The sequence below is a fragment of the Macrotis lagotis genome, chromosome 7 (genome assembly GCF_037893015.1).
Source record: "Macrotis lagotis isolate mMagLag1 chromosome 7, bilby.v1.9.chrom.fasta, whole genome shotgun sequence".
Taxonomy (NCBI): domain Eukaryota; kingdom Metazoa; phylum Chordata; class Mammalia; order Peramelemorphia; family Peramelidae; genus Macrotis; species Macrotis lagotis.
This window is the reverse complement of record NC_133664.1, coordinates 116,831,834-116,854,650: the sequence shown is the minus strand read 5'-3', so window position 1 is coordinate 116,854,650 and position 22,817 is coordinate 116,831,834.

The following is a 22,817-nucleotide window of genomic DNA, read 5'->3' as shown; positions in this document are numbered from 1 at the left end:
AAGTGCCCTTCTGGAAATCACAGAGCCAATGTGTCAGAACTTGTTGAGCCCTGATTTTCCTGTATCCTAATCTTGGTCTCTAGCTATAACCCCAAACTGCTGAAATTAATTATCTAATTAAAGAAAACACCTGGTTTACATGTTGGGATGTTCAGTGGCAGGGACAAGCTTTGAGATAAAGTCCAATAGTTAGAATATTCTGGAAATAATCTAGAGCATGGGTATCCAACCCTTTAGTTTCTCTGGATTTGTCAAAGATATATTTAGAATTTGATATTTATTTATGATTACAATGTAACCCATATTACCAATAGATAATTGGTAGCAATGGGTACCAAGCTACCTTATTGAGATTTGGAATTGATGAGAAAGCTTATTTACCAACCAAATGCAGGATCTGATTTCCACTTTGGGGCAGAATATATAGTTATCAACAAAACTAATATTCACAATTTCCCAGGACTAGTCATACTTGGAATACCAATTATGTCTGTATTGCTAACTCCTCAACAGTTTTTGTACAAAGCTGCCTCTTGTCTGTGCAGTACTCTGTTGGAGTGGATTTGATTTTTAAAATAAAATTGTTAACAAATTGTCTGAACATATTTTAAAGGAAAGAGTCTATCCAAAGGAACTGAGAGGAAAAATGGAAAAGCTAATCTCCTGCAGGCTGCCCCTCTTCCTCCCCACTTCTTTTTTCTGCTTATTTCCATGCCCTCTTCATTTATTTGAAGATCCCCATTGAGAGCTTCCTTTTTACTCCAGAGAGATTTAGATGGTATAAGGCCTACTTACTGTTGTTAAACACCTCCCACCTTAGTATATGAACATTTTTCATTGTCTCCAAGGTTTGCATGGTTCATGTTGGTATAATTTATACAGCATATATGTAAATGTTCCCACATGCAGAAACCTGCCCTTTATAGCCAGCTGGGCCCAGTTCAAATGCATCTGAAAGTAATCAAGCCCCCTGTCTCATAAGTACCTTCTAATGGATTCATGGTCTTGTTTATTTTTGTTAGTCTGAAACAACTTGATAGTAATGCAACTATTTGTTGAATTGAACTGTCAGCTGCCTTCTTGAGTATGCTGATAATAGTTGGTTTTGAATGGTTATAATTGGTTCTTGGCACTTGGACAGGGTTCACCTCAATCAGTGCAGCTAAGTCATTTGTCTATGAGAAAGTGGGCATTTTTCCATCTATAAAATACAAAGAGAGACTCAAACATGCTCTTTCCATCTGAAGATGATGTCTCTCACAGAGATGACTATTGGGTTTGCAGTGAAAGGCTAGAGATACATATGTTTCAAGAACTGATCAAAAAAGACTGTTCTGAAAAGAAAAAGTTGCTCTTGGTTGTTATACTTTGGGTTAATTTATTCCCTGCTCTTATTCCTAGCAGTCTATATATCAGTATGCTACTGTTGAAGCTATGTTTCTGATCATCTTGTAATGGTTCAAGCTGCACACAATCTAGTCAAGGGTTATTACTAATGACAAATTCTATCTAGTGACTAACTTACCACTGGCAAAACATAGATAAAATATGCATTTGATTCATCCATATCAAGGTCAACATTCCTATGATACAGTAGGTTCAGGTCTACTCACTAATATTTAGAAGCTGAAGCTCACAGACAATAGTACTAGCAAAGTTATGATCTCCTTATCAAAGATATTCCTAAAATGTGAATGTACAATTCTGTGGATTCATGTACTTGTGAGACTCTAAAAGATTTCACCCCTCATTCTGAAGAATAGTAGACATTATTTTTTCCCAATTTGTTCTTTATCATTAAAATAACCAGGGATTGGCAAAAAAATTGACTTTTTGTAGAATTAAATAGATGGGTGGGAGGAAAGGGCGATTCTTAAACTTGCCTGTGCAAGATCAGTCTTGAGATCTTTTCTGGATCCAGTTCTCTGAAATTCCCTAACCCATTTTTTTCAATTTGTTGCAACTATGGGCTGCTGATTCCTGACTTCTAGAGTCTCTAAAGGACTTTCATACAATGTCTAGGTGATTCTGTGCAAGGTATTTCATCCTCAGTCAATAAAAATTGATTAGTGGACACCTCAAGCTAAATTCAATCCTTAATTTTCCTTGACAGAAACAATAGGTTTCCTCCAAGTAGTGCATAAATGAAACTGATTTCAATTCAGAAGTATGTGTTAAGCAAAGTCCAACCTTAAATCGAATATCTGAAAAATATTTTGGGAGAGTTTTGTTCTTGTTTTTAAATTATTATTTATTTTTCATCCATAGGCACATGTATATTTTTAAGTTACAAAATTTCCTTCCACCCTCCCTTCCCACCCCCTTCCCACAGTGCTGAAGTCAGGTTAACATTGCATATACAGATTTTTGATAAACATGTTTAGAAATTAGTCATTTTCTGTATGAGCAATTGGGATTAAGGGAAAGAGATACATAAGATAATTTTTATAAAATGTTCATCAGATTCTGAATGGGTTTTTGTTTTGTTTTGTTTTTGTTCCTCTGAATGGGGATAACATTGTCCATAGCTGATCTAATACAGTTGTACAGGCTCTGTGAACTGCTAAGAGTTGCTGCTTCCATCAAGGTTGATCATTTCACAATGCTGTTCTCTTGGTTCTGCTCCCTTCACTCAGCATCAGATCTTGTAACTCATTTCATGCTTCTCAAGAGTCCAACCAATTATGGTTTCTTATAGAAAAATAATATTCCATAGTATTCATGTACCATTCCTTATTTAGCCATTCCCCAATTGATGGGCATCCCCTCAATTTCTAATTCTTTGCCACTACTAAAAAAAGAGCCACTATGAATATTTTGGAACATGTGGGACTTTCCCAAATTTTTTTATGATATATATATATATATATATATATATATATATATATATATGTAGGATATAGGCCTAGAATTAGAATTGCTAGGTCAAAAAGAATGAATATTTTTATTGCTCTTTGGGCATAGTTCCATACTGCATTCCAGAATGCTTGGATTTGTTCACAACTTGACCAGCAATATATTAATGTCCCAATCCTCCCACAACCTCTCCAACATTGATCGTTTTCCCTTTTTTCTCATCTTGGCCAATCTGATAGGTATGAGATGATACCTCATTGTTGTTTTAATTTGAATTTTTCTAATCAATAATGATTTGGAGCATTTTTCTTATGATTATGTATAGCTTTAATTTCTTTATTTGAAGACTATCTGTTCATATCCTTTGACCATTTATCAATTGAAGAATGATTTATAATCTTATAAATTTGATGCAATTCTCTATATATTTTAGAAATGAGACTTTTATCAAAACTCTTAGTTATGAAAATTTTTCCCAGTTTTCTGTTTTCCTTCTTGTTTGGTCATAAATTTATCCTCTTTCCAAAGATCTGATAGATAGAGAATTTCTTGGTCTATTAATTAATCTATGGTGATGTCCTTTATGTCTAAATCCTGTACTCAATTTGACCTTATTTTGGTATAAGGTTGAAAAATGGTTTTTAACAGAACTGGAAAGGACTTCAGAGATTATCTGGGATAAATTGCCATGAGATAGATGATAGTGCCTGGACTTGTTGTTGGAGAGATTGGTATTGCCAAATTAAAGATTGAGAATCGGTGAAAGTCAATGAATTCACATACAGCCCTGGGATTTTAAACTTCTCAGGATTTATAATAGATGACTGAAAAATGTACAGATTAAAACCTTTTCTCCTCTTGGAGAAGCAGTAAACACTTTGATGGCAGGTTAGGTGAGGGGGGGGGGGAGAGAGAGAGAGAGAGAGAGAGAGAGAGAGAGAGAGAGAGAGAGAGAGAGAGAGAGAGAGAACACCATCTTCCCAGGCAAAGGTAGGGTGAAGATGAGCAAAAACATAGACTGTTCCAGACTTAAATGCATTTTTCTTGTGGTTTGAATTAGGAACTTGGGAAGTGGTCTAGCACCTAACTTAGATATTTTCCAATAGGCAAGCTATGTATTGGTCTTTCCTGTCCGAAGGTATATGACCTCTAAGTCCAATGTCATTTCCTGTCACACCAGCATAAGTTTGTCTCTTCAATGGCCAAGGTCAGTTGACTGGAAACCAGAAGCTAGAGGAAAGGGAATAGAAGCTGGGGGGGGTGGGGAGATACTCCTATATCCATAATTCCTGCATCAGGCTAAGATCATGAAGTGTATGCAGAAAGGTGTACCACTGGCAAAAAGAATATGGAACATTTTATATATACAAATGCTTTTCCATAAGCATAACTTTTAATTAAAGTAATAAATTATGTTTACTAAGTATATAGGTAGCACTCAATTTTTTGCTCATTCTCATTTTATCAGTCTGTTGATTTGGCATTGCCCAATAAAGATTAATTTATACCACTATCCAGACAGAGAAGCCAAGAATAACATATGAGTAATCAGTATAAAGGATATGTGGTCAGTTTTTGTCATATAATGATAAACAATCAGGAAAGCTTTATAGTCTTAAATATTTTACAGTCACATTGCCATATGATTTAGAGTAGAAACACAAATATTTAATATACTAATTGATACTTTCTCAATATCCTCTAACTGTAAATGGTCACTGCTTCATTGGAACATGGTTCTCCTATATCTTTGATCTTAAATAAAACTGTTCATGACCTATCCACAATCATGAGGCCCTGAACCAATTCTATTGGTGATCAACACACCTACATCCTTTCTTGTGTTGTAGATCTTAGCTAAATAGCTAGGTGGTGCAGTGGATAGAGTATCAGACCTGGGGTCAGGAAGACTCATCTTCCCGAATTCAAATCTGGCTTAAGATACTTCCTGATTCTGGATGAGTCACTTAATTTTGATTGCCTCAATTTCCTCAACTGTAAAATGAGCTGGTAAAGGAAATAGCAAACCATTCCAGTATTTTTGCCAAGAAAATCTCACTAGGGGTCACAAAGAATCAGGGCATCACTGATCTCTAAAGAGCTCTACTGCTTTGATAATTCAATTCTTACTATCTAGGTAAATAAGTAAACTAAGCCTTTGTGTGGGTATGTGGTTTTGTATGTTGGAGGAAATGACTTTATGTTGGTTTAGCAAACTGAAAAAAAAATCTTTCTCCACCCACTTGACTACACAATGCAGCAGCAAGAATCCTCCAAAATAATCCTTTTACGATTAAAAAGTAGTTCCATATCTTTTTTTAAAGTAGTTACCCCTAAGCTTTCCTGATATTTACCCTACATTTGCATACAATTGGTCTCCTTAGTAACAGCTTCACAAGGCTTCCTTTTCTGTTGTTCAAATTAACCTCTTTTCACAGACTAGTTACTCTTAAAGGGACCATATACCACGATCACCCCAACATATTTTAACAGGATAAGGTCTAAAAACAGTTACTTGACAGTGGTTTATTAAAGTGTACTGTCATTCCCACACAGAAACTTTCTTTTCTTCTTACCTTTGTGAAATCTGGAGCTCTTTTTGACAGACTTTCAGTACCATGGATAGCACTATGTATACTACTATGCTTCTTTAATATCAAGTAATTTCATTTTGAAGCCAGTTTATCAGATTTATTATAGGACTCAAAATGATTAAATCCTGGTTTCCCAGTTGTAGCAGATTGAAGGAGTTGTTCAATATCAAAGGCACTGGGAGATACTCTTCTGATATCCCAACTGTCAAGATAGTGGCAGTTATGTGAGGACTTGCAGATATGCAAAAAACATGCCAGTCCTTGCTCCTAGAACTTTAGCATTTACCACAAAAGTCAACAACAACTGATCAAGAGTGGAACAGTATTGAGGGGCAAAACCAAGATGGCAGCAGGAGAAGAGCCTTTCCTAGGTGCTCTCTCCAAAAAATTTAAAAATTCTTAAAATTATGACTAAATTTTTGAGAGACAGAACCCACAGAAAGATCCTCCAGTGAGGCAATTCTCCATCACAAGGTAACCTGGAAAATGGAGGAAAAACTCTGTTCCACGGGGTTAGAGGGGCAACCCCATCAGAGTGAAAAAACTTCAGCCTCCAGGGAACAGCCCCAGGGTGCCTTACAGCCAAGGCTCCCAGCAGCTGAAGCAGTTCCCTAACCTGTGCCCCAGAGAGAACCAAACACAACTTGGAAGATCAGCAAGGAGACATCTGCCAGAATGAGTGCAAAGCCCAGGCCCTGAGAGGAATCACAGCATTCAGCACAGCTGGTCGGCAGCCCAGATCCAAGAAATGGAAGTAGGAACACAGAGCTGGCAAGCAGGAGCCTCTAGGTAGCTACACCCTGAGTGCTAAACTAGTTTTTAACATGTTATTTTCAAGACACAAATAATCAAGACACAATACTTCAACACCAAAAGAATGGAAAATTAGAAGAAAATATGAAACATCTCATTGAAAAAACAACTGATCTGAAAAACAGATTCAGAAAAGATAATTTAAAAATTGAGATATCTGAAAGTCATAATCAGGAAAAGAGCCCTGACCTCATGTTTAAAGAATTCCTATAGGAAAATTCCCCTGATATCCTAGAAGCAGGGGGCAAAATAGAAATTGAAAGAATCTACCTATCTCCCCTAGAAAGAGATCCAAAAAAACCCAGTAATATTATAACCAAGTTCCAGAACTCCCAAGTCAAAGAGAAAATATTACAAGCAGCCAGAAGGACACAATTCAAATACCGTGGAACTGCAGTCAGGATCACACAGGACTTAGCAGCAACTACATTAATAGCTCATAGGACTTGGAATATAATATTCCAGAAGGCAAAAGAGCTTGGAATGCAACCAATAATCAACTACCCAGCAAAACTGAACATCCTCTTCCAGGGGAAAATATGGACTTTCAATGAAACAGGGGACTTTCAAATGGTCTTGTTGAAATGATCAGAGCTGAACAGAAAGTTTGACCTTCAAGGACAGGATTCAGGTGAAACAGAGAGAGTGGAGGAGAAGGGTAAAATATGAGGGACTTAATGATGATGAACTGTATGTATTCCTGCATAGAAAAAATAATACTGATAATACTCATATGAACCTTCTCATTTAATAGAGCAGGTAGAAGGAGCTTTCATGGATGAAGCACAGGAGAGAGCTGAATTTGAAGATATAAATTGTAAAAATGGAGTCAATGGCTAAAAGGGAAATATAATGGGAGTAAAAGAAAGGAGAGGTGGAATAGGCTAAGCTATTTCACATAAAAGATTATTTTGCAATGATATGGATGGGGGGGAAGGCAAGGGGGATTGAGGGAATCTTCGCTCTCATCAGAAATGGCTCAGAGAGGAAACAGCATACACACTCAATAGGGTATAGACATCTAGAGTAAAAAGGGGGAAGGGGGGATGTTGGTGATAGAAAAGAGGGTAGATCATAGGAGAGAATAGTCAGATATAACACATTTTCTTTTTTACTTTTTGCAAGATGCTGGGATTGGGTGGCCTGTCTGGGAACACAGGGTTGGTAGTTGCTGGTTCCTGGGGTAATATGTGGGCTTGGGGCCTCTTGGCCCCAAGGCTGGTTCTCTGTCTGCTGTTCCATTCAGCTACCCTACAGCACATTTGGAAGAGGGACAGTGAAAGGAGAGAGAAAAATATATTATATGGTAGTGGAAAGGAATAGATGGAGGAATCAGCAACAGCAACTGTGGAAAAATATGGAAGCAACTATTGTGATAGATTTGTGATAAAGAATGCGATCCACTCAAGGCAGAATTGATGGTATCAGAACACAGACTGAAACATATTTTTTTCTCTTTTTTTTACTTTATTTTTCATGAGATTCTATATTTTTGTGGGGGAGGAGGTATTATGCTTACTCACAAACAATAATATTTTAGTAATGTATAAATAAAATTATATTAACCAAAAAAAAAAAGAAAGAAACCAGGAGGGATGGGAATTCAGGGAAGCATGGAAGGATTTGTGTGAACTGATGCTGACCAAGATGAGCAGAACCAGAGAACCAGAAAAATATTGTACACCCTAACAGCAACAGGGGAGTGATCATTATCCTTGATGGACTTGCTCAATCCATCAGTGAACAATGAGGGACAATTTTGAGGATATCTGCATTGGAAAATACTATCTGTATCCAGACAAATAATTGTGGAGTTTGAACAAAGATCAAAGACTAATATCTTCAATTTAGGAAAAAAAAATTATCTTATTATGTAATTTTGCTATCTCTTAATATGTTGTTTCTTCCTTAAGGATATGATTTCTCTCTCATCACATTCAACTTAGATCAATGAATATCATGGAAACAATGTAAAGACTAACAGACTGCCTTCTGTGGGGGTTGGGGTGGGGGGAGAGAAGCAAGAGTAGGCATAAATTTGTAAAACTCAAAATAAATAAAATCTTTCAATGAAAAAATTGGAACTATTGATAACAATGCAAATGATCAATTTATTATGATTTTAATGGACGATGAGAAAATTAGAGTACTATATATGTTGCTTCCATGCCCATTTCCTAACAAGGCATGCTCTCTCATAACCAGATCTGTTAAATCTCCCTTTTGAAAACTCTCCTCCAGGGTACCCTAAAGGGGTTGGAGAGGTTTTTTTTTTTTTGCAATTTCAGCTAAAGCCCTCACCCAGCTGTGTTCTCCCCAGTGGTTGGGGAGCCAGTGACTAGCACCCCCATTTAAACAATTAACATCAGATTAGGATTTATAAAGGCAGAATTAATTCAAATTCCCTCATTTCCTGACTTCCTTGTATTTAGCTGCTTATTATTCATTTGACATGTATTATGTTCATCTTCACTTGCCTGATAGAATATAAACTCCTTTAGAGTAAGGATTGCTTCACTTTTTTGTTTTTGATTTTGGTTTGTTTTTTGTCTAATACTTAGTAGGCACTTAATGCTTGCTGATTTATTGATGAGTTGATTTATTGACAAAAGATTGACCCCCTGTTGATTAAATTTAATATGTCACAGAAGTTCACAATATCTAAGTGCTTAAACCAATGAAATTAAGGATGCTCAGATCATTGAAGCAAATCTATTTGTAGCACAGAATAGGTATACATTTTTCCACCTTTCCCAAAATAACCAGTTGTTGGTCCTATGTACACAACAGAGCAGCAATCTTCTGTAAGCTATCTCTTCACAAGTACAGTAGGACCCAGAGGTAGCCTTACTGATTTGAGTTCAATACTGCCTGTGAAGCATCGCTATTCAAACCGAAGAATGAAAGTTTGGAAGAATTTATTAAAGTTTATTTATTTATTAAAGTTTGGAAGATTTATTAAAAGAAGTTTCAACACAAAAGAAAATGATAGGGAAAGATAGAGACAGAGAGAGAGAGAGAGAGAGAGAGAGAGAGAGAGAGAGAGAGAGAGAAACAGAGACAGAGATAGAGACAGAGACAGAGACAGAGACAGAGAGACAGAGGCAGAGATAAAAGAAGAGTCAAGCAAAGTTGACTAGGCCAGAGTCAGAGATGACTGAACCTGAGCAGTGGTCCAACCCATATTTTTATGGTCTTGCTCCTTATCCAGAGGGCAAAAGGTGAATTCCCTCCCCCTTAACTAGGAATTAGGTAGAGGTTTGAAGCCTGAGGAGATCAAGATGCAAATTTCACATTAAGCAATGACAGTCAATTTACATCTCAATAGTGGGGTACCTCCACCCAATTTAACAAGATTTAACAGATTTAAGATTACAGATTTTGTTTCTGCTTCATTCATGATTCTCTACATGTAGTCAATTTACATCTTAAGAGCAGGAAACCTCCACCCATTTTATGAGATTTAACAGACAGATTTTGTTTCTGCTACATTCAAAGTTCCCTGCATCAGTAGGAGAGAGAAGTCTATATACTCTTTGATGCTTTGGGGCAGCTATTCAAGCTGCCAAGGAAGGCTACAAAGGATATGCATATAAATCACTCACATATAAAAAACGTTGCACAGTGGTATCTACTTATCTATACCTGCTAAGTTATCTGTAGTATGGTGCCCTGCCAAGTAATCTTTAGACTTTTCCTTAAAAATCTCCATCAGGACCTCCTCCTCTCAAGGCAAAATAGCTCTCAACTGTTAGAAATTGTTCATGTACTTGAGCAATAGCCTCACTTCCTACGTATAATCACAGAACCATTACCAGATACTCTACTTAGGACAAAAGCCAACATCTCTGAGAAGGCTTTCAGGGAGATGGAAGAGAGTAATTTACTTAATGAACAGGACCAGGCAAAGAGAACAAATCCCAATAAAATGTCCATTCATTGATGTGGGTACTCCATCCACAGACACATGTTGCAATCCGCCTTACACCTCTACAGATGGTGTTTATGAGTTTTTTGTGATCTGATGTTCTCAACCTGATGTTAAAGGATCTCTATTATCTGACTTCAAGCCATCTTTCCAATTTTTTTTCACATTACACCTCAAAGAAGATTATTAGCTATTTTTGTTTCATAATATAGCAGAAAGATTCCGGCATTTGGAGTCAGAGGAAGTAAGTTCAAATCCTATCTTTGCTTCTGTCCACCTATGTGATCTTGGGCAAGTTATTTAATGAGAGTATCTTTCAATCTCCAACCCATCTCTAAAACTATGATCTTGAGTATGATTTCTCACTGCCATGAATACAAACTATTCCTTTGTGTGAAATGTACTCCCACAAGAATCTACCTTTAAAACTCAGGTCAGGTCCTGTCTTCTCAGTGAAACAATTTTTGCTCTACTAAAGCATGTTAGTTCTCAGTTCTCTTTCCTTCCTCACCTCATATTTTCTTGTCTTGTTCTCATTTTTGTTGTTGAGTTATTTCAGTCACGTCTTCATGTCCCATTGAGATTTTCTTGGGAAAATATCCTGGAGTGGTTTGCCATTTCCTTCTTCAACTCATTTTACAGATGATGAAACTCAAGCAAAAAGGATTAAATGACTTGCCCAAGATCACATTGCTAGGAAGTCTTTGAGGCCAGATTAGAACTCACCAAAATGAGTCTTCTTGATTCTTGACCAGACATTCTATCCACTATGCCACCTATCTGCTCCTCATTTTTCTACTATAAGTGGGTGTTGTAGTGAATAGAATACTATATTGAAGTCAGGAAGACCTGGATTTAAATCTGGCTTCAGGGGCAACTAGATAGTATAGTGAATAGAGCACTAGTCCTGGAGTCAAGAGAACCTGACTTGAAATCTGGTCTCAGACACTTGATCTTAATAGTTGTGTGAACTTGAGTAAATCACTTAACCCTGTTTGCCTCAAAAAAATCTCTGGCCTCAAACACTTATTAGCTAGATAACCCTGGACAAGTCACTTAATCTCTGCCTCAGTTTCCTAGACTGTAAAAAGGGACTACTTCCTAGGGTTGTTGTGAGGATAAAATGAAATAATATTTGTAAAGTTCTTAGCACCTGACCCAGTAAGTATTTAATGAATAGTTGTTTTCTTCCTCTCTACCAGACTGTGGGCTTTTGGATGCAGGAATTGTTTTAGTTTGTCTTTGTCTTTATGTCCCCAACACGGTATAAAAGTGCCTTGGTGGTAAGTTTTAATAAATGTTTCTTGAACTAAATGGAATAGAACTGAATTTTTGCTTCTCCTAGGCTATGATATGAACTTTCACTTTCTCTAGGGGAGCAATATGGGTCTAATACTCTTCTGTCTGAAATTTCTTTGACTTTTACCACCTAGTATCTAAGCTCTGAGAGGCAGAATTCAGGAACTCAATTACCTTGTTTGATAGAAATATTTTAGTCTCTACCACAAAGAAAGAAAAGCTCTGATTTCTATTTTATCCTCTGCTTCTAAGATTTCAGGGCAATTTTGCTATATTATTTCTTGAAAAATGAAGTCTATGCTCTTTTCCTGGTTGTGACATTCAGGTAGCCCAATAATTTTTAAATAATCTCTTCTGGATCTGTTTTTGAGGTCAGTTGATTTTCCAATGAGATATTTCACATTTTCTTTTAATTTTTGTGTTTTTTTGTAATAGTTTCATTTCTTCCTGATTTATCGCAAAGTCATAAGCATCCTTTAGTTCCATTCTGCATCTGAAGCAGTTATTTTCTTCTGAGAGCTTTTTTATCTCCTTTTCCAGTTGTACAATTCTGCTTTTTAATTCATTCTTCTCCTCCAGGAATTCTTCCAGGAATATTAGAGCCAAATTCCAAAACTTCCAAGTCAAAGAGAAAGTACTAAAAGCTACCAGAAACAAACAATTCAACTACTGTGGCTCTATAATTACGATTACACAGGATCTGGTAGCAGCTACATTAAGGACTTGTAGGGCTTGGAATATCATATTCCAGAAGGCAAAAGATCTTCATTTACAACAGAGAATCTACTATCCAGCACAACTGAACATCCTCTTTTTTTTTTAGGTTTTTGTAAGGCAAACAGGGTTAAGTGGCTTGCCCAAGGCCACACAACTAGGTAATTATTAAGTGTCTGAGACCGGATTTGAATCCAGGTACTCCTGACTCCAGGGCCGGTGCTTTATCCACTATGCCACCTAGCCGCCCCTGAACATCCTCTTTCAGGGAAAAATGTGAGAGGTGTGAAACAGGGGACTTTCAAACTTTCCTATTGAAGCAACCAGAACTGAGCAGAAAGTTTGATCTTTAAGTACAGGACCCAGCTGAACCATACAGAGGGAAGATGTGAAGGACTAACTATGAGGAACTTAATATTGTTGAACTGTTTGTATTCCTGTATGGAAACAAGATATTGATAATCCATATGAACTTCCTCATTTATAAAAGTAGTTAGAAGGAGCATATATAGGCACAGCAAGGCACAGGAAGGAGCTGCACATAATGGTATAATATAGTAAAAATATGGAGTCAATGGATGATAAAGTAAAGTACTGTGAGGAAAAGAAAGGAGAGGAAGAAGGGGCTTATATTTCACATAAGAGGCAAGAAAAAGCTTTTTCAATGGAGTAGAATGGGGGAAGGTGAGGAGGAAGGAGTGAGCCTTCATTCTCATCAGAAATGGCAGAGAGGAAATAACCTGAACACTTAATAGTGTGAGGAAATCTATCTTACCCTAGAGCAAAATGAGAAGAAAGTGATGGAATAACGAGGAATAGGGGAGGGAAGGGGGGGAATAGGTGATAGGAGAGGGAAGATCGTGGGAGAGGGTACTCAGATACAACAGACTTTTGGACAAGGCCAGGGTGAAAGGAGAGAGAGAATAGAATAAATGAGAGTGGAAAGGAATAGAGTGGAAGGAAATAGAGCTAATAATAGCAACTGTGGGAAAAATATTGAAGCAACTTCTTTGGTGGACTCATAATAATGAAGGCAATTCATCCCAGAGACAGAGCCATTGGAATCTGAAGTACATTTTCTTTCTCCCTCACTATTTTAGAGCTTTCTCATCTTTGGGGGGGAGGGGGGTCTATGCTTACTCTCACAACAAGATTATTGTAATAATATAAAATAACTAAACAAAAGAAATTTTAAAAAGAATATAAGCATGATTTGATCAAATAGAAGCATCACAAATAATGAGACTTGTCCTTAACCAGTGTCAATCACTGCTTAGTTTCATGTTAGTCTTAATTCTACATTAAGATGAACAATTTACAGATTAGACTGTTTCCATCTCATTTACCCTGGGTCCTTAACTCAGAATCAATTTAGTTTAGGATCAAAATTCCTTCAAGTTTCCAATAGGTCTTAACTCTGTGTCCAATAGTTTAAGCAATTATTCTCATTACTGCCACTGAAATGAGCTCTCAGTTTCTAGTTCCCTCAGATTTCCTCTTTTATTTTTTCCATACAACAGGAAGAAGAAATACTTACAGTTGCAGAGGCCATCTAAACATTTTAATATGAAACCATTAATAACTAATTCCTCCAATCCCAGGTTTCTCTCCACCTGGGTGCTTCTAATCTTTACTAGCAATTTTTTTTCTTTTTTGAGAACATTTTCTTTAAGCCTCCCCTCTTCCTTTTGATCAATACCTTATTTTGCAAACAATGACTTCCCTTATTAACTCCCTAACAACTTGCAACTTTTATAAACCAGTCTTCAGAGAAAATGCTCACTGAAAGAGCTATCTTTACAATAGTTTTATTTTTTGAAGAATGTTTTTTAAAGAAAATGTTAAGGTTTTCAAAATGGGATTTTAAATGATTTCATGACAACAAGACTGAAGCAATTATTTGGATACTACAGGTAAAAAACAATCCAGTGGGGACTAGTTTTGAAAAGACTACTCTAAATTCCTTTCTCTTATCCTTGAAAAAGAGTCATCTGTGAGACTCAGGAGGTTGCCACAAATACATGGCCCTAGGAATCAGCATTGGAGAATGGCAATTCAATTCAAATCAAAATATAAAGACATACATTTATTAAATACCTATTATGCGTAAAAAAAGAAAATCTATTGGCAATCTCTGATATCTCACTTTTGAGTTATGTTTACTCTGTTCTCTGCTTGTGAATCATAAGCTCTGAAATATCCTACCAAACTGGAATAGCTTTGAGTAGGGGTCAGAGGGTGATGATCAAGTTTTGAATTTTTCGAATTCTTTAAGACTGTACATGAATTTGGAGAGTGTTTTGGCACAACAGAGAAAGCTGGACTTAGACTCAAGATGCCTTGGGTTCAGTCTTTCCTCAGACACTTGCTAACTATTTGACCCTGGAGAAATTACACTTGCTAACTATGTGACCCTGGACAAATTACCTAACCTCATTTGATCTATACAGAAAATTCTTGCTTAAGTGAGCCATTCTACATAAAGCAATTTTTTGCTAATTCAAATTTGCTTGAGAATATTGGGAAAGAGATTGAAAAGAAAGGGGGGTCCATGCAGGGAGGGATCTTGTACATGGTTCAAGAACATGTAGAGACTGAGGACAGAGAAGTAAGAACAGAAAGAGGAAAACCAGGGGGCCAGAAACAAAAGGTGGTACTCAAGCAGACTGGACTTGCTAACATGGGGGCAGATGGGGCAAAGGTTTCCTGTCTTGATGCCAGAGATCTCAAGTCAATCTCTTTATCCAGAAGGGGCTACAGTGGTCTCTCTGCCCATTCTTCTGCTTTCAATTAAAGGGGTTTTTTTGGTGTGGAGTGAGAAGTCACAGAGAACTAAAACCAAGGGCAACTTTAGAGATAGAGAGGGAGACACACACACACACACACACATACATACACACACACAGACACACAGACACACAGACACAGACACACACACAGAGAGAGAGAGAGAGAGAGAGAGAGGAGAGAGAGAGAGAGAGAGAGAGAGAGAGAGGTAACAGTTAATGTACCGCAAAATTAACATAGGCTTTTTTTTGGAATAGGAATTTCTTTCACTCTAATGAAATTAACAGAAGCTTTAAGGAGAGCTCAAAGTCTGAGAAGCTTGAGGTTGCTTGAAGTTGACCATTTATAAGTAGTAAAAGGAGGAATATGTTGCTGTTTGTCCTTCAGTCTTTTTTTTTTATTTTTTTTATTTTGCAAGGCTAACGGGGGTTAAGTGGCTTGCCCAAGGCCATATGGCTAGCTAATTATTAAGTGTCTGAGACAGGATTTGAACCCAGGTACTCCTGACTCCAGGGCCAGTGCTTTATCCACTATGCCACCTAGCCACCCCTGTCCTTCAGTCTTGAAGAAGACCATGACATCAGGAAAGTGATGTCATGGCATGCATGTGAATTGGATTTGAGTCAGGGGGTACTGCTCTAAGTTACCCGCCTCACTTTCTTTAGAGCAGTATGTGTCTAGTGGCCAGATTTGGATCTGGATAAATGGAGATGCTGGATGGGTAGCAATCATAGTTAAGTGATTTGCCAAGTTACACAGCTAAGTAAGTGTCTAGTGTCTGAGGACTGACAAATTTGAACTCGGATCCTCCTGCGTCCAGGATGAGTCCATGATGAATGTTTTTTCACTTCACTACCTATCTGAACAAAGAATATCAAATAGAAGGATTTCCCACCAATTAACCTCAGACTTTCTTCATTGCCTTTCCCTTCACTTTCCTTTGAATGGAAATCTCAAGGAATATCAAGCTAAGGAAAAACTAAGGTCTTCTTCCAGGGTTTCTTTGGCGGAAGTCCCAACCAAAATGGGTATAGATAAGCTTTGAACAAGGAAATTGAAGAAGTACAAGGAATTTCTTATCCTAAATAAGATTGTTGTCTCAGTTAAAAGGCTATGATTCATCTCCAACAGGCAGGAAGTACTTGACAGTCTAGTTATAGAGTCTTTCTGGAGAGACAAGTCATAGAGTCTCAGAATATTGGCAAATCATCCTTATTTCATGGGGAGAAAGGAATTTAAGGATTATTCTCTGGTCCTATGTGTGGATGATCTAATTTCTTAAAAATCTCTTGGTTCTAAGATTAAAAGAGAATCTTATGAAGGAGAAGTTCATTTGAGGACTCTAGATAAATCTACAGTCAACTACAGATTGACCTATATAGAAGTTTCTCCTACAAATAGATACCTGATAGCAACCAGAGTACCAATAGAAAAATCACCTAGCAGAAGCCATACAGGCAAGACCATTAAAGTGTGGTCCTACTGGAAGAATCACAAAGACATCACCAGAAGACATTGGTGGCCTTATAATATCAGTCATAATGTTCACTGCATGTATGTTCTTCTATGTGTATGCCATAGCCACATATGCCTGTGTTTCTCTCCAAAATTATTTACTAGTTATATCCACTGATTAAGTATTTTTGGATCAGTGTACCCTAAATTTGTGGGGAAAAATGTTCATTTGTTACTTCCTTATTATGTCATTTCCATAAATGTCTTTGCTTTGAACTAATTGTATCCTATTGCTGACTAAGAAAAGAAAACACATAGATTAGGGTTCTTGAGCTCTCACCAAAGGTTTTGAATAGTTATGGACTAACAGTAATTTAACCTGGATTAGACTGTAGGAGGAGGGGTAGGGTATGTGTGAATGAGACTGAACCCAAATGCTGAAAAAAAAAGACCCCAACCCTCAAACTGGATAAGAACCAGCTATATAACAAAATATAAAAAGATAGTCCCTGCCTTCAAGAAGTTCACAATTTAAAGGGAAAGACAGCATCTGTGTGTGTGTGTGTGTGTGTGTGTGTGTGTGTGTGTGTGTGTGTATGCATGTGTACGTGCACTGTGCACAGGATAAAGGGGAAATAATAAACAGAGGAAAGGAGAAAAATTTGGGAAAGGCTCAAGTATAAGTTCATAGAAGAGGTCCAAACAATATATTATTAGGGATTTGGGGAGCAATAAATCAAGACTTCCTGAAGGAGTAGCTTTTTTAGGTGAGGTTCTAGGTGGAGTCCACAGCAAAGTCCACAGACTATGCCTGGTAGGGTAGCATAGTAGAGGGCTTAGGTCACAAAAATGACCATGACTCTGGTTGAATTTTGTAGCATTATTTAAAGAACAGTTCACTTGCATTGTTATTTTAGAGCTCCTCTTTGTATACATGACTCCTGAATCCAGAACACAATTTTCTGCCTTCCCTGTTTCTGGTTTACGAGATATTTTAGGTTTGATCTTTGAGTTGAATCAAATTATGACTGTGACCAGTCCCTGAAAAATTTGTAACTCTTTTATCTCCTATTAAATACTTGCAGATCTTTTTCAAGGGAGCTAATCTCCTGAAATTCGCTGTTGCCTACTATAATCTTCTATCATGCAATTAGGGGCTAACACAACAAGTCTGTTGAAGTCCCTTTTCTATTTTCTGAGTCATTTTTCCCCAAACATAAGAATGACTTTTTAGTATCATAACTAAAATGATTAATAACAAATCACTTTACTGCTTTCCTTTTTCTAGCAAAAACAACAACCATGCACACAGATCCACGTGCGTGTGTGTGTGTATATGTATACCTATACATATATATATATATATATATATATATATATATATACACATATATATGGGCATTAAGATGGCACAGTGGATAGAGTCCTAGACCAGAAGATCCATTTTACTAAGTTCAAATCTGGTCTTAGACACTTAATAGCTATGTGACCTTGGGTGAATCCCTTAATCTTGCTTGACTCAGTTTCCTTATCTGTAAAATGAGCTAGAGAGGGAAATGAGAGACCATTCCAGTATCTTCACCAAGAAAACCCCAAAAGGGGGTCATGGAAAGTTAGACATGGCTGAAAAAAAATTACAGAACAAACAACAATATGCATACATACACCTATATTATATAGGTGTGTATGTATGTATATGATTATATGTTGATATATGTAAATATATACACACACACTTGTGCATATATGTGAGCTCATACCAAAATAAAGGACCAAATCAAATGGCTCATGAAGACCTATTCCCAACAATATCAGATCTTAGTTGCTGAAGAAATGTCATGTTCTTGGCATTTTATTTAAACAGCAAGGTTGAGATTCAGGTTCAGCTTCCTTGAAAACAAGCAAACATGAACTCTTACAATGTGTACAGAAATGTAGTCTAAAGTTCAGGGGATAAAAGAGTGAAAGACATTTGGGACACAGTGGCAAGACTTGGTAGGTAAGTCCAGGAATGAAATTCCCCCAACACCCCAAGCAAGCAAAGAGCTGGATGAAGAAAGGAGGCCTTCTCCCTACTTTGCTCGCTTGGGACCTATGTCTAGCAAGCAATCTTTAGATAGTGTTTCAGTTTAATATTTCCTAAGCATCTGACTCAGCGAGGCTTGTAGGGAATTGGGGCTGAGTGATTTGTGCTCTAATCCTGGCTGAACAGTAAGAGCATCTGGAAGGACTTTAAAGTTGTAGAAACAGCCTTGGCCTATAAAATAAAATTTAGAAGAGGTTTCAGAACTTCTGAACTGGAAAGCACTTTAGGAATTAGAGAATATTTGTCCCAACTCATTTATTTTACAAAAAAAAGTCATACAGATATTAGGGGGTGCCAAAGCTCTTTCATCTTTATTACTGTGTAGGTTGTTTCAGTTAGAATACTATTTTAAAGCAGTCATCTAAGTACATAGAATTATTTGTCTCTAAAATATAATCAATCAATAAACACTAAGTCCTAAATATTATCCTAAATATTGGGGGCGGGTACAAAAAGAGGCAAAGACAAGCCCTGCTCTCAAGGAGCTCATGTTCTCATAGGAAAAGAACAAAGAAGTATATATAGCAAAAATATTATATACAGGATAAATTGACAATAGTTAACAGAGGGAAGGCACTAGAATTAAGAAGGTTGGGAAAGGCTTCCCATAATGGATAGAATTTTACTTGGGACTTGAAACTAGGCAAGTGAGAAGAAAATGCCTAGAGTTGAGAGATAGAATAACTAGGTGGCTAGGCAAGAAATAAGATAAAAGAAGACTGGAAAGGTAGGAAGGGACTAGGTTATAAAATACTAAATGAAGGGTTTTGGTTTTGGTCCTAGAGGTAATAAGGAGACACAGGGTATTTCCTGAGATTCAGGAAAAATACTTTAAGTGACCAAATGGAGAATAAATTGGAGTGGGGAGAGTCTTGAAGTAGGCAGACCCATGAGTAGGCTATTGGAATAGTCCAGGCATGAGGTGATGAGTACCTGCATCAGAGTGATGGCAGAGATAGTAAGGTGCTGAGAATAACTCTGAGGTTGCAAACCTGATGGACTGGGACATCAAAGGATCCTCTTCCTTTCACAGATGTGGAAAGCAAAACCTATAAAGGCTAATTGATTTAAATCATGTCACCCATGGAGTGAGGGGCAGAGAAAAGGTCCTCTTCCTTCAAATCCAACCCTCTAAAGATAAAGGTTTTAAAGGGAGATGGACATGTTAGAATCAGGTGGTGCTGATGATGGTGGTAAAGGGAATGATGTGATATATCATTGCTGGTCTGGGGTTTGGAGGACTTTGAGATTTCTCCTCTTCTTTGGTAGAAACTAGACAATAGAAATTGATGTAGTGGGGCTGATGTAGCTCTAAAAGGTTTCTCCTGGGAACAGCATTCCTATTTCAAGGAGCCGAGGCTTCCAGCAGCTAAAGAAAGTGAGAAGCAGTAGTAACTAGGCATGGATAGTATAACTGCCTTAGTAGACCATTGTAGTTCAAGAATGAGCAATAGACTGTGGGGTTGCTAGACTGGGATCAGGAAGACTTCTGAAACTTTTTGCCCTGGGACCAGGGGTATTTGGTAAGTGATTTGACTGTAGCTCCAGCTGTTGAGAATCTTTGTTGATAATATCTACTCCTGACTTTGTCCTATTTTTTTTTCTTTGAAGTGTGATGGGCAGACTGGTCAATAAGGACCCAGTCATTTGAGCATGTGTAATATGAGGCTTGGTGAGACTGTTCTGGAGACTTCCCCCACCACCACCAACTCAGAACACAAACAGTATTCTTGTTTCTGTTAGGTTTACTTGGTGAACTAGGTTCTTCCATGAAGGTGACTGAAAGAGATGTATGAAGCACTTAGAGCTCAATAAGATATCAAAGACTTCAAGGTCTGCCACTCAGGCCATCACCAGTCATACTTACTTCTGTCCAGTCATTGGATTTCACTGACTCTGGAAGAGAGTGAGGCTGGTGACTCTGTGCTACTGGGCCTCACTTAAATCCAAAGCACGTGCTAGTCAAGGTGTCACCCATGACATCATTGGTCCTCTACAACAACTTGAGAGGTGATAAAAACCCTTTGATGGGTTGCTGAGTAGGCGGTGAGTGCACATACAAAAAGCTTGAGCTAAGAATAGCACAGATTTCTCAAGTATTTTATTACAACAAACATTTATTCAGTGTTTCTTGTGTGCCTAGAAGTAGGCTTGAGGATTGGGGTGGGGGAAAAGATAAAAAATGACATTGTCCCTGCCATCAGGACTTTGTAATCAAATGACCATGATAAAAAATTAATTCTTAAAGTTCAATAACAAGGTTCAAATATGCCAAAGGAGTTTAGGAAAGAGAAATCTCTTAATTGTTTGAGGGGAGGGGAAAAATCAAGAAAGACCTCATAGAGTATATAGTATTTAAGCTAAAGTTTTAATAACAGGTAGAAATTTTTCAGGTAAAATATGCATTAAAACATAGAAAAAGAAAAGCCAGGGAATGTGCGGGAAATAACACTTTCTCCTTAAGAGTACTTTGGATATGCTTTATTATCTTATTATCTACTTATAACCTACTTGTGTAGATGTTCTAAGCTCACTGAGATAAGAAACTATTTCATTTTTCTTTATGTATTGTCAGTATCTGGCAAGTACATATAGTTATATATGTGCACATAAATTATGCTTTAACAAGCATTTGATGAATTTCATTAAACTGAATTTTAAAATCCTGCACTCATAAAAGAGATAGAGTTTGTATATTATACTGTGTGAAAATTCTTTATATAGTTAAAAATATGCTGTTGGTTTTTTTAAACCAATTTAGCAAGCTATCAGGTTTCTGAAGAGTGAGAGAAAAAAGTAGGTCAGAGACAAACTTTGAGGCCCTTGAATACTAGGTAAAGAAATTTGAACCCTATTCCAAAAGTCCCATAGGTATTGGGAACACATTGACCATTTTTAAACAGAAGAGTGATGTGGTTAGAACTGCATTAAAAGAAGATTAATCTGACATTAGTGTACACAACCTTGTAGGTAAGGCTGGGGGAGGCCAATGACAACACTAGTGTACAACATGCAGGTCAGCAATGATGAAAGGTTGCTCCATCTAAAAGTATGTGATAGACAAGAGATGTAGTAGAGGTTCAACAGAAAATATATATTTTATTTTTTTTAAGATATAGGAGAGGAGGGGCAGCTAGGTGGTACAGTGGATAGAGCACTGTCCCTGGAGTCAGGAGTACCTGACTTCAAATCCATCCTCAGATACTTATTAATTACCTAGTTGTGTGGCCTTGGGCAAGTCACTTAACCCCATTTGCCTTGCAAAAAAAAAAAAGATATGGGAGAGGAGCATTTTTTTTTCATGGAAGGAATCAATGGAGAAGGAAAGATTGAAGCCAAAAAAAGGGACAGATAAGGGATAGTACATGGAATTAAATTTTCTTTGATATTTATTAATTATTTTAGTTCTAAGAATTTAATTTTACTTCTTTACGTGTATTATTTTTAGACAGTTACCAAGCTTATGTTTTCTGAATCAATGTCGCTTAACGTGTATTAAGTACATACAGGGGATAAAAAGCTAGGGGTTACAAAGAAAGGGATAAGACAGTTCCCTGCCCTCAAGGAGACCAAAATTGAATGGAGGAGACACATAAAAAGAAGCTGAAATGGGCAGGGGAAGGAGGTAACCTAGGCAAGGCATAATGAAATCACACATCAGGATGGAAATATGAGGAGGTAAGAGTTTTTGATGAGTTTCAAGAAAATAGCCTTGTAGGAAATGATCTCACTGATGTGAGTATACCCTCAATGTGGCAGGTCACAACTTACCCAAAATGTCCCTTTTTTTAGGGTTTTTTTTTGCAAGGTAAATGGGGTTAAGTGGCTTGCCCAAGGCCACACAGCTAGGTAATTATTGTGTCTGAGACCAGATTTGAACCCAGGTACTCCTGACTCCAGGGTCGGTGCTTTATCCACTGCACCACCTAGCCTCCCTGAAATGCCCCTTTCTTGAAGACTCTAATTCATGTCTGTGTTTCTTCCATAGAAAGTATATCTAATGTACTGGGGGATTTCCTGTAGATCTATTGACAATTTGTGAGTACTGATGGGGCAAGTAAAACTATCCATAATTTTTTAAAAATCTTTTAAAGTCTTCATTTCACTCAACTCTTTATTCAACCCAGATATATAATCATTTGACAAATCTCATCATTTCTACCTTCATCAATGCTTCAAGGCTCTAAATTGCCTGAAAAATATCAACTTAGATTGGTAAAGAGAGTGTGTTTATTGGGACTTCTGTATACCAATGAAACCCCAGATGTAGTCCCTATCTCCCATG